This window comes from Ictidomys tridecemlineatus, chromosome 8 (genome assembly GCF_052094955.1).
Source record: "Ictidomys tridecemlineatus isolate mIctTri1 chromosome 8, mIctTri1.hap1, whole genome shotgun sequence".
In the NCBI taxonomy this organism is placed as follows: domain Eukaryota; kingdom Metazoa; phylum Chordata; class Mammalia; order Rodentia; family Sciuridae; genus Ictidomys; species Ictidomys tridecemlineatus.
In genome coordinates this window covers 7,725,040-7,741,965 of record NC_135484.1, presented here as the reverse complement: position 1 = coordinate 7,741,965, position 16,926 = coordinate 7,725,040, and positions in this window count along the sequence as shown.

The window sequence follows — 16,926 nt, the reverse complement described above, 5'->3', positions numbered from 1 at the left end:
CGTTGAGACATCTGTTAGCTGAGGTAAGACATCAAAAGTAGTTTTTCAGGCAAGGCAGTCTGGCATTGATATGAGGGCCAGGCTAGTTAGAAAGCTGTTGCGTTAATCCCAGAATGAAGTACTACCAGCCATTTTTAGAGTACTAGCTATGGGAACTTTGGGGAGAAAACATTTTGAAGGGTGAAACAACAGAATTCAGTGATGGGTTGTGCACTGTAATGAAGGGGCTTGATCTAGTCAGAACAGAATGTCACACAAGGAGAGAGTGGTCAGGCTATATTTGTGCACTTCTTGTCTGTAGAGATATGCTACTTTGAGACTAACTGACTCCTAGGATATGTCCTTTTGAACAAGCAACAAATGTTGGGGACAGGGGGAGTGACAACAGCAAAAAGAAGTATATCTAACATAATTAACTGCCTCAGCTCCATCCTTTCAGAAGACCACGCCAACCTCTGGAACACCAAGCACTGAGACCAAGGTGGTTGGGGGTGGGAGATAAAGAGAAGTTGACTGTCATCTTTGCATACCACACCTAATAAAAAGGCTTCTTTTTCTTTTTTAGATGGCCACTGAAAGGAGTACCCCCCACACATACCCCATTCAGATGGCCCGGGGAGTTACGTGACTGTTGACTGGGTTCTGTGCTCTTACTCCAGGCAGCTCATGACATCCTCTGCAATGTCAGGTCACCATGAGTATGCACTTCCCTCAGAGACACTTCCTCAGGCTACTTCACAGCCATTGTGAGACCCCTATAGTATATGTATTGATGGGAGAAGGAAACCAATGTGGGTTGAGATGAAATTTTAAGCCAGCTGTAAATTACATTCACATCCCAGTAACAGCCCGTTGCAGTGTCTTAAACACAAAAGAGTATATTCCCTCATGGGTACAAGGTCTGGGATAGACAGTTCAGTGACGTCATCAAGGACACAAGCTCACTAGGTGTAATGACACACACCTGAAATCCCAGCAACTCAGGAGGCTGAGGCTGGAGGATCTCAAGTTTAAGGCCAGCCTGGGCAACTTAGTGAGACTTTGTCTCAGAATAAAATGGGCTGGGTGTGGGGGCTGGAGAATAGCTCAGTTGGTAGAGTGCTTGCCTCACATGCACAAGACATTGGGTTTAATCCCCAGCACCACACAAAAAAAAGATGGGGGACTGGGTGTGTATCTCAGTGGTAAAAGCCCCCACAGGTTCAATCACCAGGACAAAAAAGACTTAAAAAAAATCAAAAAGAAAAGATACAAACTCCTCTATCCCCCTAGCTGCCTCATGATCTGTTAAAACTCCTAAAGTACCAGCCATGTTATTACGTTTCCAGGAAGGGGAAAGAATAAAAGGTTGGGTTCCATTTGTCTCCTTTTATGGATCCTCTGTGGGAGATTCACCCAACAAATTCTACTCAAGACATCACTGGTCAAAATTTACATAAAAAGCTACGGTTATCCAGAAGGAAAGCTGGTAAATGTAATGATTTTGCTGTGCACATTTTCAGTTTGAAAAAATGTGGAATTCTGTATCTAAAGGAATAACAAATAGTGAATTAGAAAATGACAGTTTTTGTTACAAATCCTTCTCTAACTTTATTTCCACACCCTTAGACATAAACACTATCATTAATAGAATCATCTTAGGTAGATTCTCTTGTTTTTCTTTTATGCCTTCTTTTACTTTGGTGTGTAACAGATCTTACCACACAGGAATCTAAGTGAGAAGGTCTTTTATCCAGTGTTGATCATAATCCCGAACACCAAAATCCTGAATGTTGCAATCCCTAAGGTGTAAAATCCTGAAATCACTATTTTGAAAGATTATAATCCTGAATGTGGAAATCCTGACTGCTGAAATTCCCCAAACCTCAGTTTCGACATTGGGGAAAGCTCTCTAATGGGATAGTAATTCTGTTCCGGGAAGTGATTGCCATGACAACAACTTGAGTTTAAAAAATGCATCCTCTGTTTGTACTGAAGTTCTTTCCAGCTGATGAAATTTCAAAATTTTTTTATGAAGTAAAGCTGTATTTGCTTAAAGGAACTAGTGAAGTTACTGACTCACAAACAGTTATGTGTGAATGAAATTGACCAAACTGTGTTATGTACATGTGCAAATATGCCATAATGAGCCCCACTATTGTGTATAATTAAAACACACCAATTAAAACAAAAGAAAAAATTGTATGCTCAGTTGGATAATAAGACACAGCTGGGTGCAGTGGTACATGCCCGTAATCCCAGCAAGATGACTGAAAATTTGAGGCCAGAGCTGGGGTTGTAGCTCAGTGATAGAGAGCACTTGCTTCGCACTTGTGAGGCACTGGGTTCCATCCTCAGCACCACATAAAAATAAATAAATAAATATGTTGTGTCCATCTACAACTAAAAAAATTTTTTTAAAAAAGAAAAAGAAAATTTGAGGCCAGCTTTGGCAACTTGGTGAGACCCTATTTGAAAATCAAAAGGACTAGAGACAGAGTTCAGCACTCCTGGGTTTAATCTAACCCAGTACAAGAAAAAGGAAAAAGGAGATACTTATACAACAGTGTTGCTATTCAGTGCCAGTATTCTTTCTGCCAACTCTGTGATCTGCATATGGGGGTTATGGAACAGATCTAATGCCCTCCAACATTGAACTCAACCCTGTCTTGTTTGTGTAGAGTTCAAATTTGTTTGTTTTTTGACACTGGGAATTGAACCCAAGGGGTTACTTAACCACTAAGCTACATCCCCAGCTCTTTTTATTTTTTATTTTCAGAGAGGGTCTCATTAAGTTCCGTAGGCTTTCACTAAATTGCTGAGGCTGGCCTCAAACCTGCAAACCTCCTGCCTTGACCTCCCAAGTCTCTGGGATTATAGGGATGCACCATGAAACCCAACTCAGCACAGTTCTAAGAACAACTCTCAAGAGCTACCAAATTACTCAGAAGCGGCCCAGAGAACTGAGGACAGTGACCAGGCATAAGGATCTTGGCTGGCTATATCTCCATCAACACCCAGGAAGAATAGCCTTGTGTACCACTGAGGTTCTGTGCCAGAATGTGGTCCACTGGAACTGTATGAAAGTCAGAGCATTTGTGGGAAACTGTGTTTCGTCCCAGATGCTACCATCCTGGCTCAAATCACCCTACTCTAGTGCCAGCTTATATCTATGAGGCCCTTTGGTGAGAATGTCACCTATTTTGCCCACTGCAGTGTGTCTATCACTGAAACAGATTTTATCACTGAGATGAATATTTCTGAGGTGCACAGGTGTGAGGTGACAGGAGACCCTAGTTTCAAATCCACCTCTCTGATGCCAATGTTTGGGGATGTTTATGGGATAAAGAAGCAGGGTAATTTCAGGCATGGGAAAATGAGATTGGAAGGGAAGTAATCAGTGATCTGCTGAAACATAATCAGCCTTCGTGGCTCTTCATGGGGTACATGTTCAGAAAATGGAGTGTGAGGGCTGGGGATGTGGCTCAAGTGGTAGCGTGCTCGCCTGGCATGCGTGCGGCCCGGGTTCGATCCTCAGCACCACATACCAACAAAGATGTTGTGTCCGCCGAGAACTAAAAAATAAATATTAAAAATTCTCTCTCTCTCTCCTCTCTCACTCTCTCTTTAAAAAAAAGAAAAAAGAAAATGGAGTGTGAGCATGAGATGAGGGCGTTCTCAGCCTCCTGATGTCAAAAGCTCACCTATTGGATACCTGCAGAGGCCCAAGTGAAGAGTTGGTGGTTTCCCCAAAAATGGCCCTCGGGTCCCTGAAACCTAACTTAGGCAAACATCTTCATAACCCATACCTCAGTAAAGATAGTGGGGGACTAATAATGTAATATTATTTTGAAGAACAGCTGTGTAGCCTCCAAAACCAGCAATTTAAAGCCTACTAAAAGCAAATAACCAGTGGGAGGGGTCTCAGAGAAGTAAAAAGTATAAAGGGGTGATAAGTGTGAGACTAGGCCATTTGTGTTTGATGACTGGCCATTGTCAAGGTTAGGATTCTGTTGTCCCATTCCTGAGAATGGCTCCCCGGTCCTTTAGAGAAGCTTCTGAGCTGCAAAAGATGTGTATTTACAGTTAAAAACCTTTGTTTTAGTAAATGCCATAGAAGGTTGTAGCCTATCAAGCAAATACTCAGTTTTAAGAAATTTATAAAATCATGTAAAGTAAGACTGAGAGTGTTCCATAAAATCACAGGAGGGCATTGTTTTGAACTGAGTTCCTGCATTGGGCCCCATAGGCTGAAAATTAAAATGGAATCAACTTTGCTGAAATTCCATGTCACCAAAAGTAAAGCAAACTCTTTATCTGACCTGCTGAAGAATCAGAATCAGATAGAAACCATCCAGATTTCCCAAGCAGACTGGATTGATAATGAAGTTAATCTTTACTCCACAAAAATTAGTCTGATATTAACCAATCATTTATTTTTCCATTGCTTTTGTCTCTTTCCTGCTTTCCAAGGAAAGTAATTTTGAAATGATCAATCCATTTTTTTTGTTCCTGCTTTCTTCAAGTTTTCACTCTCTATAAATCTAACCTTCCTTGTTCAACCTATCGTAATACTCATTCTGTTTTGTGGAGTGAAATGTTGCCCAATTCTGGAATGAAAAAATAACGCTAGTCAGCATTTGTGTGATCAGTGACAAATCCTCTGAAAGGGAAATGAGGAAAACTACCTCATTTACAATACCCTCAAAAAAAACAAAACAACTTGGGAACCAACCCAATGAAAGAGGTGAAAGACCCCTACAATGAAAACTACAGAAAGCTAAAGAAAGAAATTAAAGAAGACCTTAGAAGATAGAAAGATCTACCTTGTTCTTGGATAGACAGAATTAATATTGTCAAAATGACCATTCTGTCAAAAGCACTCTACAGATTTAATGCAATTCCAATCAAAATCCTAATGACATTCCTCATAGAAATAGAAAAGGCAGACATGAAATTCATCTGGAAAAATAAGAGACCCAGAATAGCTAAAGCAATCCATAGCAAGAAGAGTGAAGCAGGTGACATCACTATACCAGACCTTAAACTGCAGAGCAATAGTAACAAAAACAACATGGTATTGGCACCAAAATAGACTGGTTGACCAATGATACAGAATAGAGGACAGACTAACCCACATAATTACAGTTATCTTATATTAGACAAAGGCACCAAAAACATACATTGGAGAGAAGATAGACTCCTCAACAAATGGTGCTGGGAAAACTGGAACTCCATATACAACAAAATGAAATTAAACTCTTATGTCTCACCATGCACAAAACTCAAAGTAGATCAAGGACCTTGGAATTAAACCAGAGACACTGCATCTAATAGAAGAAAAAATAGGCCCATATGTCCATCATGTCAGATTAGGCCCTGGCTTCCTTAATAAGACTCCTATAGTTCAAGAATTAATAAATGGGATGGATTCAAACTAAAAAGCTTCTCAGCAAAAGAAACAATCAGGTGAATAGAGACCCTACATTTTGGGAGAAAAGTTTTACCAAACACACATAAGACAGAGCACTAATCTCTAGATATATAAAGAACTCAAAAATCTTAATACCAAAAAAAATAAATAAATAACCCAATCAATATATGGGCCAAGGAACTGAACAGACACTTCTCAGAAGATGGTATATGACCAGTCAACAAATATATGAAAAAATATTCAACATCTCTAGCAATTAAAGAAATGCAAATCAAAACTACTCTAAGATTTCCTCTCACTCCAGTCAGAATGGCAGCTATTGATAATACTAATAACAATAAGTGTTGGCAAGGATGTGGGGGAAAAGGCACACTCATACATTGTTGGTGGGATTATAAATTGGTGTGACCAATATGGAAAGCAGTATGGAGATTCCTTGGAAAACTGGGAATGGAACCACCATTTGACCCAGCTATCCCACTCCTTAGCCTATATCCAAAGGACTTAAAAACAGCATAGTACAGTGATACAGCTACATCAATGTTTATAGGAGCACAAATCACAATAGCTAAATTGTGGAACCAACCTAGATGCCCTTCAGTAGAGGAATGGCTAAAGAAAATGTGGTATATGTGCATAATGGAATATTATTGAGCATTAAAAGAGAATAAAATCATGGAATTTTCAGGTAAATGGATGGAGTTGAAGAATATAATGCTAAGTGAAGTTAGCCAATCACCCCCAAAAAAATATAAGGAGGCCGATTCATAATGGGTTTGCGGGGGAGCATGGGAAGATTAGTCGAACTCTAGATAGGGAAAAGGGATGGGAGGAGAAGGGTGGGGGCATGGGGGTAGAAAGGATGGGGGAATGTGATGGACATCATTACCCTAACTACATGTATGAAGACATGGTGTGACTCTACTTTGTATACAACCAGAGATATGAAAAATTGTGCTCTATATGTGTAATATGAATTGTAATGCATACTATCATATATAATAAATTAGAATAAAAATAAATAAAGCCAGTAAGGCTTCAACTGTAGCTCAGTGGTAGAGTGCTTGCCTAGCACGTGTGAGGCACTGGGTTTGATCCTCAGCATCACATAAAAACATAAATAAAAATAAAGATATTGTGTCCATCTATAAATTTTTTTAAAAAATAAAGCTAATCAAGATTTCAATTGTGATTTTGTTCTTTGACAGACACTAATTAATTAATTAGTTAATTTTTGGTACTAGGAATTGACCTGAGAGGAATTCTACCATTGAGCTTCATTCCCAGTCTTTTTTAATGTTTTATTTTGAGATGGAGTCTGCTAAGTTGCTGAGTCTGGTCTTGAACTTTGGCTCCTCCTGCATCAGCCTCCTGAGTCACTGAGATTACACATGTGCATCACTATGCCCAACTATAGGCAGACATTAGCTTAGATTATGAAACTTACTGCATAAAAGTCTAGATCTGCTCACATGACAGGAAACCAGTTAGTCAAGGGGGCAAAGCAATGGTAGTTTTCTATGATGAGCAAGCTGAATAGAAAAACAGCAGTCTAAAGGACCATCTTGGCTAACAACCACAAGTGAAGAGCTTACACAGAAAACTTAAGGAAGTGTGTTTTTACCCACTGATGAGTGGGTACCAAAATCATTAATCATGCACTGGTCTATTTGAGGCACATTCTGTTACTATGTGAAGGTCACCAGATATTCTGTGTTCTATAAATCTAAAGAATGGTTACTAGATATATACAAATAACTCAATAAATGAGCTAAGGCACTGAATAGCCTCTTCACAGAGAAGAAATACAATTGATCAACAAATATATGAAAAAGTGTTCAACATCTCTAGCAATTAGAGAAATGCAAATCAAAACTAAGATTTCACCTCACTCCTTTCAGAATGATAGGGAATACATCAAGAATACAGGAAACTTGGCTGGGGTTGTGGCTCAGTGGTAGAGTGCTTGCCTAGCATATTCAAGGTCCTGGGTTCAATCCTCAGTACCACATAAAAATAAATAAATAAAATAAAGATATTGTGTCCAACTAAAAAATAAAATATTAAAAAAAAGAATACAGGCAATAATAAATGTTGGCAAGGATGTGGTGAAAAAGGTACACTCATTCATTGCTGGTGGGACTGCAAATTGGTGCAACCACTATGGAAAGCAGTATGGAGATTCCTCAGAAAACTGGGAATGGAACTACCATTTGACCCAGCTATCCCACTTCTTGGTTTATACCCAAAGGATTTAAAATCAGCATCCTATAGTGATGCAGCCACATCAATGTTTATAGCAGCTCAATTCACAATAGTTAGACTATGGAACCAACCTAGGTGTCCTTCAATAGATGAATGGCTAAAGAAAATGTGGTATATATACTCAATGGAACATTACTCGGCTTTAAAGAACAGTGAAATTATGGCATTTGCAGTAAATGGTCAGAATTGGAGAATATCATGCTAAGCAAAATAAGCCAATCTCACAAAACCAAAGACTGAATGTTTCCTCTAATATGCGGATGCTAATTCACAATAAGGTGGGAGCAGGGAACTGGGGAAGAATAGCAATTACCTTAGGTTAGGAAGAGGGAAGTGATGGGAGGGGAGGGGAGAGGATGTGAGATAGGAAAGATAGTAGAATAAAAGAAACATTATTACTGTATGTATGTGACTACAGGATCAATTTTATTCTACAACATGTACACTCAGAAAAATGAAAAATTATATCCCATCTATGTATGATATATCAAAGTGCATAAATACATTCTACTAATGTGTAACTAATTAAAACAAATTTGAAAATTTGAAAAAAAAAAAGAATGATTACTACCTACTGTGGTGGTGCATGCCTGTAATGCCAGTGACTCCGATGTTTCTCTTGTTCCTTTTCCCTGTAATGGCTGTATTTAGGTTCAGCTTTTCCTTAAAACTAGGAAAAACAAAAATTAAGTTTGCAAAGCTCCAGAACTAGTCAGCTCTGTTCAGTACAAAGTACCCCAGTTAATAGTGAGATGGCTCATCAATTTCTCTTGCACTGGGTTTGAAGAGTATCCTCTCCATAATGAACATAAAACTCTTTCATCTCAAAACTGACCCTGGAGCCAGGCACAGTGGTGCACACTTGTAATCCCAGTGGCTAAGGAGACTGAAACCAGGTGGTGGTGGGGGGGGGGGGGGGGGGGGGGGGCGGGATCGTGACTTCAAAGCCAGCCTCAGCCAAACGAGGCACTAAGCAACCCAATGAGACCCTGTCTCTAAATAAAATACAAAATAGGGCTGGGGATGTGGCTCAGTGGTCGAGTGCCCCTGAGTTTCATCCCCAGTACACCCTCTCCCCAAAAAAACAACTGACCCTGAACACTCCAACTCCTCTTGAACATACATCTTAGATTTGCCTCAGACCTGTTCAATCCTGAATTCAGTTCTTATAGGCTTTAATTTGTTTCCCCAATTCCTATGAAATTTAACATATTGAAGTTTAACACCCAGTATCTCAGAGTGGGACTATTTGCAAACAGAAACTTTATAGAGGTAAGTAAGTTAAAGTGATGTCACATGGACAAACCCCAATCCAACATGATTGGGTGACCTTATAAGAGGAGACTCAGAGACATGCAGAGACCAAGGGGCAACCATCCACAGACTGAGGAGAGAGACCTGATGAAAAATCAATCCTACAAACATCTTGAACTTGAACTTCATAGCCACTAGAACTATGAGAAAATATATCTGTTGTTTAAGCCATCCGTCTTTGTGGTATTTTGTTATGGCAGCTGAAGCAAACTAATACACCAGGTCAGCAATTTCTGTAATCTGACCTGGTTATCAAAATTTTAACCACAGTTTGTGTTAATTGCAGCCACAGGACTTTCTTCCTACCTGGGACTCCCCACTGCACTCATCTGCCCTCGCTGCTGTGTTCCTTCAGAGAGCTTGGTGGTTTCTACCTGCACTCAGCTAGCCTTTCTCAGCTGGCTCTTGTTCTGTCCTCACTAGGCCCTGGGTATTAGTGACACCAGCTCTAGCCGCAGGCAGAGACTGAAAGAGAAGAGGTGTTTCCTGGCTTGGCCTAGTTCACTTCAGTTTTTTGTTTGTTTTTGTTTTGAGACAGAGTCTTACTGTGTTTCCCAGGCGGGTCTTGAACTCCGGGGCTCAAGGTGTCCTCCTGCCTCAGTATCCCTAGTGCTGGAACCACAGTTCATGCCAATGCACCTGGCTTGAAGTACTTTATGTCTTTCACCCATGTCAGAGTTTTGGTACAGGTGACATGTCTGGTATTTTTTGAGCAAGATGCTCTGGACCAAATCTGGGTAGTTGCTATGTCTGAAGTCCTGAGATAGGACTTGTGCATACAGCAGGAAAAAAAAAAAAAGATAAACTGAGTCTCAAATGAGAACTGCTAAGCCAGGTATGGTGGTGCAGCCTGTAATCCCAGCAACATGGGAGGCTGAGACAGGAGGGCTTCAAGTTCAAAGCCAGTCTCAGCAACTTGGTGAGGCTCTTAGCAACTCAGTGAGACCCTGTCTCTAAATAAAAATACAAAAAAAAAAAAGAAAAGAAAAGAAAGGCTGGGGATGTGACCTTGTGGTAAAACGACCCTGAGTTCAATCCCCAGTACCAACAACAACAACAAAAAAGAACTGCCAAAAATGAAAATTTTGGAGTATGAGAAATTCCCATGAACTGTGGAAATGCAGGAAATTCCCTGAACTGTTAAAATGCAAAACAAGCCACTGTGAGCAACCAAGCCCACACCCTTGCATCCGTCTTCTTGACCCAAGAAAGGGACATGATGTGGTTAAAATGTGCTAGTCACAGGGAAAACTGGCATGAGTTGCATCTCCACCTCTAGCTCAGCGCCCTCTGTAAATAGTCAGACATCAGACCAATGCTTCTCTCTCTGGAGACAGCTTGTACTCTCTCTCTCTTTCTCTTTGAGGTGTACTCCTTTGCCTTCCTAAATAAATCCCTTCTGATGCCTGTCTCTGATGAACCTGACTGTGATCAGAGACAGACTCACTTCCATCTGGCTTCAGCAGAGGTGAGGGAGAAAAGCACTCTCTAGCTTTCCTCTCTCACCTCTACCCATCTGATGCCAGTAGCACTGACCCACCTCCAGGGTGACAACCAAAAATGTTTCCCAAAATTGCTAAATGTTCCCTGGGGACCAAACCCTTCCTGGTTAGGAGCCACTTTCATAGAGGTATAACTATTACAAAATATCAAGTCAAATGAGTCAGCAGAGGGTGCCAGACCATGAAGGCCATGTTGAGTAAGACCAGAGACAACAGAGGGTTCAGAGGACCAGAGGAGCTCAGGCTGCATCCTCAGGCCTGGGTGGTGATACACGGGGCACAAAGTACTCATTGTATCTGATGATACCCCAGTTCCCCTGTGTTCAAGTCTTCTCAGTCTCAAATTAGCCATGGCCTGAAGCTGGTTTGAGGGGCTTATAATAAGTAAGAAGATAAATAATCTCTATGGGAGAATAAACAAGCTCTTAGGATCCATTACGAAGAAAGGATGGTTGGTTAAAAACAACAAATTAGAGCAAGAATTGGTGTACCTGCAAAAAAAGAAAAGACAAGACAAGAAAAAGAAAGAGGTTCACCACCACTGCATTACTCAGCTTCCTGCCATGTGATAAACACTTTTAAAGGAGAAAAGATTTATTTTGGCTCAAAGCTCAGACATTTCAGTCCATGGCTGGTTGGCTTGTTGTTTTTAGGCCTGGGGAGAGGAAGAACATCATGGCAGGAGTGTGTGGCAGAGGAGATTGATCCCCTCGAGGCAGTCAAGAAGCTCAGGGAGAAACAGGAAGAGGCTGGGGTGACAAGGCATGCCCCCAGCGAGGTGTGCCCACTGGGCACCCCCCAGGAGCACCACAGACTGGGTAACAAGCCTTCAATACATGGGCCTTTGAAGACATTTAAGGTCCAAGCCACTATGCCAGATGGGGTGGGCCACACCTGCATTCCCAGCTACTTAGGAAGCTAAGGCAGGAAGGTCTCAAATTCAAGACCATCTTGGGCAATTTAGTGAAATCCTATCTCAAAAAAAAAAAAAAAAAAAAAAAAGCTGGGGATGTACCTTGTATACCTCTTATGTAGAAGTCCCTCAGTCCAATCTCCAGAACACATACTGGAAAATTTAAATAATGATACCAAACAAGAGAGATATATTAACATTTTTTCTTTCTATCTTTTTTTGAGACAGGGTCTCTCTAATTTGTGAGACTGACCTTGAATTTGTGATCCTCCTTGGAAGCTTCAGGCTTCCAAGTTGCTGGGATTGCAGACATGCTGCACTGTGCCCAGAAGGTGTGTCTCATTTGTATAACTGACGTTGTTACCCGGATTGAATGTAGGAATAATCCATGCTGGTACACAACAACCCATCTAGCCCAAGGTCAGGAATGGCCTAATGACATTCAGTGGGCACTTGACTCTGGCTTTCCAAAAGTCAAGGCCAAAGCCACCTAGTAAATTTTAGAAAAATAGGTCAAAACAAAACCATGCCAAGTTTGATTCTTGAAATACTTACTAAATGTACATTTCTTCTCCCTGCCTTCTAGTGAGATTCCTATATAGGACAGGGATACCTTGTGCCATTTATCCATCTTGTTCATTTGCTATTGGCAGAGTTGGAGCCTCCCAAACACTCTAGGGGCTGAATCCCCATCTCTGTGTCCTGGACTTCTTCCTAAGGTCTGTCTTGGAACATAACCAGCTGATACATGTATACCTCTGCCTCCTGTGTCCCTGCTGGGCCCTGCTCAGGCAATAGTCCTCTCCAAACCTTTGTTGGCCTAGAACACACCTAAGTTCCCCATGGTTCTGGACGGGGCCTTATGCAGCCTGGTTTCTGTTATTAAGGCTCTGTGCCTCTCATTATTTCCACACAGCCCCCTTAGCTTGCCTCCTGCCCAAACTTGTCTACACTATTCAAACTTATTGGGTCATCTGGCTAAATTAAGTATTTTATCTCTCTTATTTCTTTCCTAGGAAGCAAGAATAAAACCCACTTCTCCTGTATCTAAGGTTTCTCCTATAAAGAAAGAGGCTTGATGTTCAGTTCGAGAGTATGTGGGCAGGGGCTGGGGATGTGGCTCAAGCGGTAGCGCGCTCACCTGGCATGCGTGCGGCCTGAGTTCGATCCTCAGCACCACATACCAACAAAGATGTTGTGTCCGCCGAGAACTAAAAAATAAATATTAAAAATTCTCTCTCTCTCTCTCCCTCTCTCTCTCCCTCTCTCTAAAAAAAAAAAAAAAAAAAGAGTATGTGGGCATAAATTGTGCACACCTGTAACACCAGTGGCTTGGGAAGGTGAGGCAGGAAGATCACAAGTTCAAAGCCAGCTTCAGCAACTTAGCAAGGCCCTAAGCAACTCAGTGAGGCCTTGTCTCAAAAATAAATAAGTAAATAAATAAAGGTGGGGGGCTGGGGATGTGGCTCAGTGGTTAAGCACCCCTGGGTTTTTTTTTTTTTTTATTGGTTGTTCACAACATTACAAAGCTCTTGACATATCATATTTCATACATTAGATTGAAGTGGGTTATGAACTCCCAATTTTACCCCAAATGCAGATTGCAGAATCACGTCGGTTACACATCCACAATTTTACATAATGCCCTATTAGTAATTATTGTATTCTGCTACCTTTCCTATCTTCTACTATCCCCCCTCCCCTTCCCTCACATCTTCTAAGCACCCCTGGGTTTAATCGCTAGTAACAACAATGAAAAAGTGTAAAGGCATTTAAAAAAAAAAAAAAGATGTTCCAAATAAGGGACAGTGACTTTTTTCAGAACATCAGTCTGATGAAATTAAACGTACTCTGTCGCCTTCTATGAAGTAGCGGTAGCCTCGGGTTGCTGGAGGATTGTCTTTGCACGTGGAAAACCTCTGGTGCGTTCAAGAGTGGGCCCTGGAATCAGCCCGTCTTCATCAGAGTTCATGTGTTACCTTCTTATCTGTGCTGTCAAATGCCTCTGCTCTCCCATGGTCGAGGGTCACCAGCCATTACTTCCCCAGAGGTCCCATAGCGAGGAATAATGGAACTTCATCTCCCATCCCTCTTGCTGCTTCTGCATTTCCCTATTCTTTTTCCTCTCCAGAAACCCAGCGGCTTCAGAGTTCCCCTAGCCCACCCGGGTCGAGGCTCCTCCACGACTTTCCCCTCCCGCGAGGGATGAGCTTGGCTTTGATCAGATTCAGACTCCAAGTGGCCGCTGGCCTTCCCCGTCCTCGCCACCGCTCCTGCCGCGGCGTGCTGCTCTCCTCGCGTCGCCAGGGGGTGCTCTTTCCCCGAGAACTGTCACCGCGCGTTCCAGCTTCGGCTCCGGGTGCCCGGGCTGCGCCGCGATCCTACCGGGGTCTCCCCGGAAGAGCTACGTCGCCTTCCACGGGTCTCCGCACAGGCCTTTGCCGGAGTGGATGGGTGCCCACCGGTTTTTCTCCAGGATCGTCGGAGCAGAGCAGTTATTGTCTAAAGCGTTCTGTCCGACAAGGGCGCCCCTTCCTGCCCTTTGGTTTGAGAGAGCAGGGTTTGCCCGGCGCTGTGGTGCACGCCTGTAATTGCAGCTCGGGAGGCTGAAGCTGGAGGATCGCGAGTTCAAAGCCAGCCTCAGCCATGGAGAGGCCCTAAGCAACTCAGGACTGGAGATGTGGCTCAGTGGCTCCTGAGTTCAATCTCTAGTATCAAAGGAAAAAAAAAAAAAAAAAAGCAGGTGGTTGTTGTTGTGGACTTTTGGTCTGTGCTTGTTGCTATTTCCAGATTTCCAGCATCTGGGATATTGGGGCAAGAAAGAAACCTAGGCATCCCACTCCTTATACACTCTTTATATTTGTTTTATATAAAAAGCACAAGATTTTTAGTGAGAGGAACGTGGAAATTATGACCGTTCCATTTTCCCAGGAATGTGAAACTCCTGGGCTTCTATTTGGAAAGGGCTTGCTATGTGGAAGATCCTCTTGATGGGAAAGCAGGGGTGAGAGGATTAACCGGGAGGTTATTGCTTTAGTCCATGAGATAAGATAAAGACCTAGATATGGCCAGTAGCATTGGGTCAGAGATGAGAATAAGGGAAAAACATAGAAAGCTAATGTACACAGAAAAAAAGGAAGGAAAATAAGTCATTTTTTCATCGTAAAGCATGTTAAACATCCCTATAATGAAAGACAGGTTAACAAGAGAAAAACAAAACATTTATTTTTGGTGCTGAGAATTTAACCCAGGGTCTCACGAATGCTAAGCGCACATTTAACCACTAAGCTACACTCTCCAACCCCATAACAAATTTATTATTGTACATAAGCATGATGATTATAGAAAATATAAAACTCAAAGGTGGGACCATTTGATTTTTCACAGGATAAGAGACGGGAGCCTGTAGGTAATTTTTGAAAAGTAGTTCATAACTTCTAGAAGAAATGAGCTCCGAGAACAGACAATGACCTGGGGCAAATTCCCTCTGAGCTCTGGATGTGGTGTTTGCTCTTTAGTCTCTTCCTCTGTGATATGTATTTGGTCTTTCTCAGTTCATGAAATTTCAGGAAGAAGATTGAGGACAATCGTGTTCCTCTTAGGTAGATCTGGTCTTTGGGTAGATAAGGGAACTTCAAGGATACCTCTCCTTGTGCTTTGGAAGAAAGAGACAATCAAAGAGGATTAAGAGACAGGGATGAGGCTGGGGATATAGCTCAGTTGGTCGGGTGTTTTCCTTGCAAGCACAAGGCCCTGGGTTCAATCCCTAGCACCACAAAAAGTGGGAGGGGGAGGGGGGCGGAGTGGAAACAAGGGATGGGAAAGAGCAGAGACTTTGGTTTGAGAGTATTTCTCCAGCTCAGCAGTCAAAGCTCCACACATCAGGGTATAGTTTTCTGAGTCCAACGTTTCTGTAGCAGGTGTCAGTTTGGCCACCAGTAGGATGATTGCCCATTCAGTACAGAGAATGTTTCTTATCTGTCAAGGGTACAATTTGCAATTTGTCAAAAGGCACATATTTTTGTATTGACTGTCTTCAGGGTTGTGGTCTTCAGTCAGTGATAAACAGAGAACTGTCCTTTTTCAAAAATTAGGAAAAAACTTCACTGAGTGTTCAACCAAACAAGATTTTATCTGTCCTATTCATATGGTTAAACAGAATTAGCAAGGATATGAGGTAGAGGGAATAGTATTTTGAAAAGTCCTGAAAATGAGATTTCTCCAATACTCTTAATTTTAAATGTGGCAAGGTCTGGCTAAGCTTGGCTTGCTGTAAGAGAATAGTGAACTTTTGTTCCATCATACTGACAAACATTGAGGGCTGATAAACAATAAAGCTATATGTCACAGAACCTCTTAGAGATGGAGCCCAGCTTTATTGGCATTTTCCTGTTTTGTTTTCCTGGTGTATGACATAAATACCCTCCCTCTCTGTGTAGGTTAAAATGTGTTTGGCTAGGGGAAATTGGCCACCTAATGGGCTATGATTTTAAATATAAGAATATTCCTGTTTTCTTAATAAAAAGCCCAGGGCTATGGTTATAGCTCAGCTGGTAGAATGCTTGCCTCGGATGCACAAGGACCTGGGTTCAATCCCCAGCACCACAATAAATAAATAAACAAACAAACAAATAAATAAATCCCAGGTGAGGTTAGAAGCTTAATATCATCCAGGGGCTTTATTTTATTTTATTTTATTTTTTAGTTGTGGGAATTGAACGCAGGCATGTTTTGCCATTGAGCTACATCCCCATTTTTACTTTCTATTTTGAGACAAGGTCTGGCTAAACTGTGGAGGCTGCCCTGCTCTCTTCCTGCCTCAGCCTCCTGAGTCACTGGGATTACAGGTTCACACCCTCTGGCAGGGTTCGGGATTTTCCAACCTCGGCTCAGCATTCTCAGCAGCCATTGCCTCCATGTTATGTGATGTAAATGCAAGCCATCACTGAAACGAGACAAGAAGGAAGGACCAGGAAAAAATTAAGTTCTCCTCAGTTCCTCAGTGCCTCTTTCTTATCAGGGAGGAAAATCTTTCTCACGTGCCCAGGGAGATTTCCTTTGGTTCCAGACAGAATTGTTCAACTCTGACTGTCTCTCTGTCTCTCTGTCTCTCTGTCTCTCTCTCTCTCTCTCTTTCTCTTTAAAAAAAAAATGGGGCTGGGGGTGTGGCTCAAGCGGTAGCTGCTCGTGTGTGTTCGGCCTGGGTTCGATCCTCATACAAAGATGTTGTTGTAAGGGCTGTTGTCTCCCCTTTTTATAGTTCTTTCAGTGATGGAATGTAGGTGGGAAGGCCCGAGGGGTGGGACACAGGTGGGCCAAAGAAATAGTCTGAGCAGGAAGGGCTTCTGAGTCAGCACCTTCAAGTTTGCTAGGGGATGTTCATTAACACTTCTTTGGGATGGGCTCTGGCCTTGGGCTTTTTCCTGGACTTCATTAACATTCCATGAGTTGACCTGCGTTTCCCTGAGTCATTCTCAGCATGGCCTCCATTTTAGATTTCACTCGATATTAGACTCGAT